The following is an 11,573-nucleotide window of genomic DNA, read 5'->3' as shown; positions in this document are numbered from 1 at the left end:
TAATCTTTCCTGACCACAGCCATGTGGTTGGTGTCAATCTATTGTGGTCCTGATTGGTTGGTGATAAGACAAAGCAATTGATAAACATTTTAAATGTTCCAAGCAGCTAACCTTGGGGACACAATTTTTGGAGGAGAGTTTTCAAAAGAATTAGCAAGAAACAAAAGATAAAACCAAAATCTTACCAAAATGATCCAACTTTTACATTACTGCTAGAAATTTCGATTAGTGTAGATACCCATAAAATATTTCATTTATCCCATTTTCTATGGAAAACCTCAAAGCAATTTTGTTGGCCCTAGGTAACTGACTTGTTGACTCAGTGAAAAACATCTAGGCCTCTACTTTCAGTACATGGTGGTATAACCTAGTACATTTGGAAACAAAATGGACTCCAACTCATAGCAATAAAACTGATTAATTATTACAAGCACTACGTGTTCAAAATCTAAATGAATCATGAAAGTGATCAATAAAGCATAAAGAGCTCCAGCTACACAGATTAATTCAATATCCATGTGGGCATTCCTCCTTTAGAGTTAAGAAAACAAAAGCAGCACAAAGATTTTACTAAAACTAAGTTACTTTAGCTATAAAGCATCTGGTTCTGTTCTGAATCAAAACCACTTCATTGAAATTTTGTCAGAAGTCCTGCTTTATTTAGATATGTGTATATGGAGATGGGAGAATTATTGCAAACTACAAACTTAGACTCAGGGAGATAAAAATAGTTTTCTTTAAAAATAGTTTTCTAGCTCTGGCTGGCATGGTTCAGTGGTTAGATTGTGTCTCTCCCTCCCACCACTGGGCAAGAAAGCTTCACTTTTTATCTTTTATCTCCTTAACTTAAAATTGCTTTTGAAACTTAAGCCTGAATAATAACTTCCTTGTTTTCTCTGAGTGGCCTATGGACTCCAGGGAGAGTGGAATCACAAGGCAAAACCGTTGATGGAATAGTTAAAAAAAAAAAAAAAAGGCAAATATTTTTTATATAATATATGTTTTTAAATATGCATTATATTGGATTTAAATTTCTGAAAGACAGTGCCCATGACAAATTCATTTTGGTATTACCCAAAGTACATATATAGGCCGTTGATTGGTATTTGAGTAAGCCTATGAATTAAAGAAACTTGTTCCTTTTTAAAATATATATTTTTTATTGATTTCAGAGAGGCATGGAGAGGGAGAGAGAGAGAAACATCAATGAGAGAGAATCATTGATTGGCTGCCTCCTGCATACCCCACACTGGGGATCGAGCCCACAACATGGTCATGTGCCCTGACCAGGAATCCAACTGTGACCTCCTGGTTCATAGACAGATGCTTAATCACTGAGCCACGCCAGCCTGGCAAAGCTTGTTCTTTCTTAATCAAATCCAGACTCTAATCTTAATAAAGATGGAATCTATATATATAAAAAGCCAGTGTCCGTGACCACCAGGATGACCAAACGATCAGTCACCATGAGGTGCATTGAGCACCTCTTGGTCCCTCCCCTGTGGCCCAAAGGCTCCGATCGCAGCAAGGTGGGTGGCGGGCAGGTGGGGCAGCAAGTGCGGCAAGCAGCAGTGGGTGTGTGGGCAGGTGGGTGAGTGGGGCAGTGAGCAAGGCAGGGTGGTGGGCGGGCTATCATGTGCGATTTCTCGTACTGGGCCTCTAGTACATAAATAATGTGCTTCTCAGTTAAATGCAACTATATTAAATGGAACTGTAGTATGTACACCAATCAGAGAAGGTTTGGAATGATAAAGGCTAGAGAGAAAAATTCTATGTGAAATCCAAAAGGTGAGAAAGACACTCAGTACCCAAGATTTGCTAATTCCAGAGAGAATGAGCAAAATTGAACAGAACTTAAATAACAACTACTTAATCTTCCTCTGATCTTGCTAGATCTCTAAGTAAACCAGGCTTTTGCAAGAGAAGAATTATACTTGAGACATGGTTAACAGGGAATCCTTTTTCTTTTCATCAACTCACCAAGCTTCTTTTCCTTAGAAGCTTAGATCATTGTTATTCATCTTACAGGTTTTCTCTCAAATTTTACCTCCTCTCCAATCCTTCCCTAACCACCTGATGCAATATAATTCCTACTTTTCTTCACCCAAACTCCATAACTTTGTCATATCACCCATTTTTATTTTTTACGTGTACTAGATTTTCATGTACATGTTACTTGTTTACTGTGTTTCACTCCTCCTCAACTCCTACACACATCATTTACCAGCTATGTCCTTGCTAATTTAATGTCTATGCTAGTTATTTCATTCTGTAAAATGTGGATTATAATAGTACCTATCTCAGAGAGCTGTTTAGAAGGCTTAAATGAGATAACACAGGTAATACAATTAGGACAATACCTGGCACATAATAAACTTGAAAAACACCTATTGTTAAATAAAAGAGTGAACAGATGAATAAAAAGAAACCCATTATTAACAAAGAACTATATCTTCCAAAATCATATGTATTAAATACTGTATAAAATCTTTATATCTCAAGCCAATTGCTCTTAATTATACTATCTCAGTTTAGAGTCTATTCTATATAAAATGATGAAAAAGGCAAAACTGTGAAATTATTTATGTTTCTGCAATTAAACAGGATCTTCCCCTGCAAACCACAGAGACCCTATCCTTCACCCATTTCCTTCCCAGCCGCCATACCTTTGCTGGCTTCAAATGTTAATGGCTCTGTTAATGACCCTACATGTTATCCTCACAGGCCTTTCTAGGAATAATGAGTTAATGGTAAGATAGCTCACTTGATAGGAATTTCAGTACTTGTTTTATGAGACTCAGTGATGAAGGAAGTTTTAGTTTGTCCAGAGAGCCTTTTGGCTGCCCCTCAAATACAGCACAAAGATGACTGCTCATAAAGTCGATCCAGACTAGACTGCTTGGAAAATGTGAAAACAATTCATGATAAACTGAAATGCAATGCCTTATCTAAAACTCAATACAAATCTTGTAATATCTTAATTTCATATACAAAATACTCCAATAGCATACAGATTTTAATCTGAGATAATTTAGAAAATAATTTAAAAATGCAATAGGTTACCAAATTGACACAATTTAGTACAATCTGATGATTTGCTGAAGATAAATACTGCATATTTGTAATGATAGATTGAGAAGAAATTATGAAAACTCGCTTACAAAATAGATTTATGATCCTGAGTCTGTTCAATCATCCTGTTCTAAAGTCTAGAATTTAGAAATTCTCATAAAACAGTGCTTAAAATCATGATGGGAAAAAGAACATCTTTTGCTGGAAACAATACATAAATATAAAAAATAATGTTGTATTTCAGAAGTACTTAATTGCCAAAGGACAGAACTAAATTGAATAAGATAAGATTCTGAACCAAGTATAAAGTATAAAATATTTTCTTCACAAAATACATTACATTTAATTTATTCTAGACTCCAAATTTTTCAGATGCTATCTTTTTCTTAACCTGTTAAGTCATGTTAAGAGTCTAAAGTAAAATGCTACTTAATGGTATTGATGAGATCTTATAGTTGAATATTATTTTAGCTAATCCACTGAAACTCAACAAGGCAATCATTTTTCTCCTCTTCCCATTCTGATTCACTTTTATCCCTGACATTAAAAATAATGTCCTCTAGGGGCAGTAGAATTTAATGTGGTGTGATCAGTCAGCATATGTCCCCAGCTTATGAATCTCCTATTAGGGGGAAATGTGTCACTTCTGCTCATCCCCAGTTTTGACTCCCAGTTGCCTTCAAAACCAAAATTCAGATTTAATTAAAAACAAGAAAGTCTGTATATGCTGGCTTTTCTCCTAGTTTGGCCTGCATCAAAAAGTATGTATTGGCCATATTGCTCACCTACAGAATTGAATATATTCCAAAATATTTGATAGACCTGGATATTTGAGTAATGTTCTACAATGTTTGACATAATAACTGGATACAGCCTTTGAGAAAATTTCAGTCATTTAGTAGATATGATTTCAGAGCATCTGTAGGCTTTTAATCTTTGTAATTCTTTTTCTAATATTTTCTTTTTTTTTTCATCTACACTTCTTTCAATGTACACCTATGGTTCCTGTGACTTCAATCTCCATTCTTTCTTCTGGAAATGTAACTTTATGTTTCCTAGAGAGCCATCTTCCTTTACACCCAATTCTGTGATTCAGTTCACAAGAATCCAAGCATTAGATATAGGACACAAGTCAGAGCCTCACAGCTCACTGTCAACAACACAAATTGAATTAGGGTAGCACATGTGAGCCAGGTATGACAAATGGCATATTCCATGTGTCTGGCCAGAGTGTTTGGGTCAAGGATGGACACGGACCCAAGCAAGTCAATGAAGATCAACTCACAAGCTTTTAGTGAGTGTATTGGAATGGAGATTCTCTTTCCATTGGATTGAGGTTGGTAACAACGCAGCCTTGAGTTGCTGAGGGCATCTAACCTCTCTGTGGGAGGAGCTACCTGGATAGGAGGCCAACACAGAGGAAATCACAGCCAAGAGATAAAGAGAGACTGAATTCTGATCATATTATTTGAGCTCCTGTAGACCTCCTACCAAATTTTCATTACATATATAAACTAATATTTCTTTTTCTACAGCCTATTTCAGTTGGTTTTTATATCACTTAAAATAGAAAGATTTCTCTCAATATATTTCTTCATTCTTTTTTCAAAATGTCGGAAACTCGTGACGTGATATTCAAGCAGATGAAAATGAAGGCCACTGAGTTATTTCAACAGAAAGTAGTTTGAAAATTTTACCTGTTAATCCAGAGATTACTGAGGAAACAAATACATTAACCTAGTGCCCCATTGCTCCAGAGGAAGGTTATTCTAACCTTTCTGGGTGATCTGACAAATATTAGTGACATGAGTATAATTAAATAAGTGGTCATATGTGATTAAGCCATGTGCATGTTCTTCAAGGATAGGCTCTCCACAAAACAAACCAAAATAATGCAGCAAGTTTTGAGCATGACAATTTCCAGATTTCAAAAATACATAGTTCTGTCAACTAATAATTCAGGTATATTTTCAATTCTCTGTTTATTCATTGAATAGATTTGTCAGAAAGCCAAGGTTGTGATGTTTATTATAAATATTTCAAAAATTGTCACCTCTCAAATATTTTTGTCTACACTGGAATTGGAAAGTGAACAACTTTGTAAAATTATCTGCATAATTTAAGTCAAGTATCCTAATTATTGATGTAGAGTGAGGTTTTTTATTATCATAACATCATAACAAGTTTAACTTTGGAAAATTCAATAAGATCATGCAGTTTGAACATTATATTGTGAACCATGATTCCAGAAATCCAAAATTTGAATCTTCACCCCCAACCATTTGAAGGGGGAGTTATTTAGTGCTAATAGTTGCAATCATTATATTTAAAAGGCAAAGAGAAAATACTGTAAACAAAGCAGGAAAATATTTTTGGTGTGTAATATAAATACGCAAACAATTATCTTAAAATGTAATCTTCATGTGACTTATTAAAGTAGATTACATTTTAATGTGCATTGCAATTTGCACATTATAGAGAGCACTCTATATGCAGCGTTAACTGTGTGACCAGCCTGACAACCTGCACAACTGAAGATATAAAAAAAGAAAAAAACCCTCCGCTATCTTTCTCTAAATGGATGTATTTGGTGTTGATAGTCAGATACAGTTTTCACCTTTATCCCAGCTTGTTTCTGACCCAGTGGGTTAGTGTTAATCACCACTGTAGGCACCAATAATTTCCCCATATGTGGAATTTGATAAGTTAGAGCACCCACTTCAATTCAAGAAGATTCCAGCTGACTATCCAGTTATCGCTATGGACAGCTTCAAGCACATCCATGGCTGGCCTTGTATTCTTAGCTTTATCAAGTGCTTTGCACTTTTTGTCTTTTATCTCTTAATTGAGACCTGACTGCCAGAAATGCCTATCTCTTCAACTGGGTTGCATTAAGTATTAACTTTAACTGCTTTGGGTACTTGAGGTACAGAAGAGGGAGGGGGAAGCCTTAAGAAGCTGTGTGGAGTGGAAAATCTTCCCAAATCTCTATTTACAAATTGTGTAAATGCTATACAGTTTTTTAAAAAATAAATCTTTATCTCTTTTCCAGATTTATTTTTTTAAATGTTCATATTACCGAAAGTTTATGAATCCTCCATCATCTTTAGTGGTAATAATAATCCTACAATTCTGGTCAAAAGAGATAATATTTAGGAAGAGTAAATAATTCAGTAATAATAGATGAGAAAGAACTTTATATTTTATATCTCTGGGATGTCTATGCACTGACTTCTTTCTAAAGAGTACAGATATGGGTTATTATTTGAGCTGAGAATTTGGGATAGCTTGTATAAGTTCCAAGTCTTGAAATTTCCTTTTCTAAATATTTCCTATTTCTAAATATTGTACAATTTGTACTATTTTGTGTACCTTTTTGAGCGCTCTTTCTTTGCCCTTTTTATTTATTTTTTTTATCCCAGGTTCCTGCATATAGTAGACAGTCAAGTAACATCCATTGACTTAAACGACATTCGCATGGGGTCCTGCTCCGCATTTACAAGCCCCCTCCCCGCCCCCGCCGCTCTGACTCCTCTTTGTGTTCCGCTCTGAGAGATGTGTGATTCTGCCAGCACTGTGGCACCTATGGTAGGTGCTCCTCCATGAGTAATAAAAAAGTAATACTTGGAAAACATGTGTCATGAACAAAACAATAGCTTTACACAATAGCAGTGAAAAGCTGAAACTCTAGTAAAATGGTAATTTACTAGTGGGAAGGAGACACGAATGTCACTACTTAAAAATTGAGAATAAATGCTAGATATTAATGTTTAGATATTTCTTCAGTCAAAATGTATTCAACTAAATCTAATATAGACAAGAAACAGCTCCCTAATAATTAAAAAGCTTCAAAATAAATTTAGAGCTAGGAATAATTGAGAAAATATAGAATTACAAATAAGACTATTAACAAATTTATAGTAGTTATAGAACAAAATTAATGTTACTAATAATGAAAGTAAATTTCTCACATTGTATGTGATTCTAGTTAAAAATTTAGTGAGGGATGCATAATGAAATGCATCTACTCTAGGCAGATTTTTATGTTTTGAGTTTTTGATACATAGCAATTAGTACTCAGGTCCACTTTCCAACCAGAAGTCTCAGAACTATCCAGTTCTGAGAAAGGGAGAAGAGAAAAAACAATCATAAGAGAAGACAAGAGAACATTAAGTCAGATGAGAAGAAATTATATCTTTTATAACTCATGTGGTACCAGAGCACCATGGGATGAATTAATGTTTCATGCACTCATTCATTCCTTTCATGAATTTCTGAGCACTTTCTATATGGAGGCACTACAGTAGCAAAATAAACAAGTTTTTCATGATGTTCTATGAGTGTGGTTCGCAGAGCACACTGCTTATATTTAAAACTGTGATTCATTAAAATTTGAATAAAAAGCTTTATGAATGGTTTTCATTGACAGAAAATAACACAGTCTATTCATCACCTATGCTATCTACAATATAACCTAACTTTCCTTCACGATTCCTAATTCACTAATTGGGCAAGTGCATTTGTCCTCCCTTGTACCTACACCAAGTCCCAATCACTCCAAGAATCACAGTGTAACATCATTAACATTCATTAGTAAAACCTATACTTACTAGAAGGGACAATAATACTATTATCAAGGGCTTAATACTTCACTTTTCTGTAGACGTGGAGAATATGTGAAAAGAAGTCTTTTTTCTTTTATGCTTTTACCTTCAACTTCTAAAAATCCCCCTCCCCACTTAATAGGAAAGACAAAATACTCTCATTTTATTGTTTTCTTATAGGCTCATAAAATTTTAGCTTTGTGTTACTTTTTCAAAGACTCTATTAAACTTGATACATGAGACTTGTAGGCTGCCACAAACTCATAAAAAATCTTTTCAAAGAATTGCTGCCTAGCAGTGGAAATTGAATGGCAATTTCTAAGAATCAAGCTAATGGCTTAAACTATAGAAAATGTGAAGCCTACTAATAGATAATTTAGGATTTCCCCCTTTCCCCCCTACCACTGGAGAGAACAGAACATGAGCTTGAATAAAATTGCACCAAGATCTTATTAATCTTCTGTCTGTAAAAGCTCCATTTTCCTAAGCAATGGGCTGTGGTACACATACCACATTAAAATCTATGTTAAAATGTTCTTCATATTTTGGAGCTAAAAGTTCCCTGCCTTTTGACTATGTGGACACTTGCATTATTGTCAGTTTCAAGAGTTAAATATTCCAGCAGGAATTTGTTACTACACAGCGGTACATAATGCCTCAAAACCCCCTGCACCAATATTGCTCTCAAATTGGCAGCAAGTGAACAAGGGACATGAAGGATGCTTCAGCACAGTAACCTATCCTTCCTTCTCTCCTGGGAGCCACTTGGCCAGCTTTCATCCTCATAATTATAATAAATTTGACATTTCATAGATAATATTGATTTCTGTATTTTAGCATTTCACCATAGGTGACAGTCTAGCGTCAAGAATGAAATTTCTATTGATCTCCTGCGCATTAATCTCTCATGTGTATGTGATCATTTTTATAAGACCTTTTACTGCACATAAATCAATATTTCATATTTCCAGCTATGCCAGAGGAGATGTCATATTTGTAAACTGTGAGTTGACACCTGCAATTCCTTCCTGTTCAGCTTCAGCTGTTCAGTAACAGTCGATTCAGGGTTGGGAGAGGATCAAGCTCAAGAAACAAGGTAGATGAAAGGCATGAATGTAGACTAGAGTAATTAGCTTAATGAACAAAGAAGCCAAGTAAGTGAAATAATGTTTCTTCTGTAAAAATTGCTTCTGTGGACATAAGCATCTATAAAACAGTTTGGTTTTCCACGCTTCTAGGGAGGTTACGATAATAGATTTATATGTCTGTGTTAATAGGAAACACTGAAATGCTATTTAAAAATTGCTTAAAAAGAACGAACAAATCTTATTGGTTACAAAATGCACTATAATTTCAATAATGTTTAACATAAAAGTGTATGATTTTTTTACCCACAACTCCAATGGTGTGCCAGTGCTGATGAAATAGATTTTAGGACAGAGATCTTTTTCCTAATTGAGCAAGGGGTTTATAAAGTAAGAAACTATTTTCATATTTAATGATTTTCATATTTCAACAATATGATTTTAGGATTATCTAGAAACATTCTGATGAATCAAAATACAATAGCCTTATGAAGAGAATGTGAGCTCTTCTTTGTATAAAGTTGAATGCAGAGTGAGAACTAGCAGGTATTTGTAATGCGTAAGTACTTCACTCTAAAGAGATGCTATTCTTATAACTACTTAGGGATCCACTAAAATATTCATATTGTCAATATCAATGGCATGTAAAAAATTAGTCTGTGTTTCTATTTAACTTTGTTGGATATTTCTATGTCTTATTATTTTCAAAACTGTTTCCTACCTATTAAATAATGGAAGTTTATCCATGACATATTTTGAGCTTTCGGAATAAACCATTGAACACAAGATGATCTATGGGGATGTTTATGTTTCTCTTCATAAATTTTCCCTGACTATCCTTACATTTTCCAATAGAGGTTATTAAATGCAAAAGTCAATTAGGACATGCTGTAATATAAATGAAGAGGTGTTGAAAAGAGAATGCTCTCTTGTATTGCATTAACATTTATTCTTTACAAAATAGCTATTCTACATATTTAGAGATGTTCAGAACTCCAAACCTTGTGCAATAAACATTTTTTGGATTCTGACAAAATGCTGTTAATTTAATAAAGTGTTTGCTGGTTTAAAAAGAACTACTTTTTCCCAGATAAAAATGGACTTGGAACTGTCCACTTTCTAGCAATTTCCTATAGCCACTATTGACACACTATTATTTCAAATTATATGCCGTTTCACTAGAAGGAAATGCTACTCTAGCTTATTTTTTAAAGGCCAATCCTTTTTGCTGGTTTCTGAAACATGTTCATGGCCATAAAATATGTCAGCAAATGACTGTTTTAACATGATGACAGACACATTATTGGAGTGAGACTGACTAGTGTAACAGTGACTGTATTTCGACAGTTGTGTCAGCTTTTGACTGAAGGAGTACAATTAAAAAAAACACACACAAAAAATAACACCTAGACTGAGTAGTGGGGTGATTACTGGAGAGAGTCAGCAGGTAAAATGTATCTTTTCAAATACTTTCGTTTTCTCAGGTGTCAAAAAATATTAGTTGGGAGCTTGAAGCATTATAAAATTTATTTTCTTTGAGAACAAATTAACATTACAAAGAGCCGAGCTGCAGGAGTTTGTGTACTCAAAACTGGAAAACTTTGATGTCATATCCAAGTTGACTGGATGTAACACTCCCACTTTGACGTAGTTAACTCTCACTGTGCATTTTGGCATTTCATGGTTTTAAGTTAAAAATTTATGAACCCTGAAGTCCCAAAGCTGAAATGACCACCTACAATCCTCACCAATATCTCTTCCTTAAGCAAGTTGAATAAAGAACTACAGATTTAGTACCCTAAGGAAAAAAATAGTCCTCCAATTATGTGAGCGAAAACTTATAGCAATGACAAGGTATATGAAGTAACGCTGCTAAAATTATGGAGGGCATTTTCCCCAACTCTAAAATAGTGTTTTAATTTACACCTGATAATTTTGCTATATCTTTGTGTCTTTTTCCCTCCTCACACTTGTCAGTTGCCGTCTATATTCCAGAATCCATAGAGATTTCACCCAGACACAAAACACCATTACATTTGCTCTCATGCCTCTCCCCTCAATTGCCTGCATAAAATATTTACTATTCTTGATAAGGCTGAATTGTATATGTCCTTGGTTCCCATGGCACCCATGGACACTTTCAACATTGCTCTCAATTATATTATTATTTTAAGCATTTCTATTACTTTCTTTTCCATAAGTTGAGAAATCTTTTTTTTTCCTGTCACTATTCCCAATGTCTTGTACATAGTATGGGCTTAGTAACCATTAGATAAATAAGTAAATCACTGCGGAATGAATAAATGAATGAATGAGACAATCAGTGGTGCATTTAAAATATAATGTTTTGTAATGAGAAGGGTCATTAGTTCAATGATGTGGATTTATACAAAAGAATTCACTTCCTTATTTTAATAATACTGTAAATTTGAACTCCTTAATATCATTTTTAAATCAAAATGTAATTAACAATAGTAGGGACTAGGTAAATAATTTGGACAGTATAGCACAAAGAATTTTTTTAGCGATTAGTTCATATATAAACGACATTTTAAAATTTGTAACTAAAAAAAATTGCCCCTTAGCTTTGGTATTTTAAAAATATGCATGCTGCTAGCCCTAGCTGGTTTGGCTCAGTGGATAGAGCATCAGCCTTCAGACTAAAGGGTCCCAGGTTTGATTTCAGTTAAGGGCATATGCCCAGGTTGCAGGCTCAATCCCCAGTGTGGGGAGTGCAGAAAGCAGTCGATCAATGATTCTCTCTCATCATTGATGTTTCTTTCTCTCCCTCTTCCTTCCTGTCTGAAATCAA

Source organism: Cnephaeus nilssonii (assembly GCF_951640355.1).
Source record: "Cnephaeus nilssonii genome assembly, chromosome: 10".
NCBI lineage: Eukaryota > Metazoa > Chordata > Mammalia > Chiroptera > Vespertilionidae > Cnephaeus > Cnephaeus nilssonii.
Note: the sequence above shows the minus strand (reverse complement) of the source record.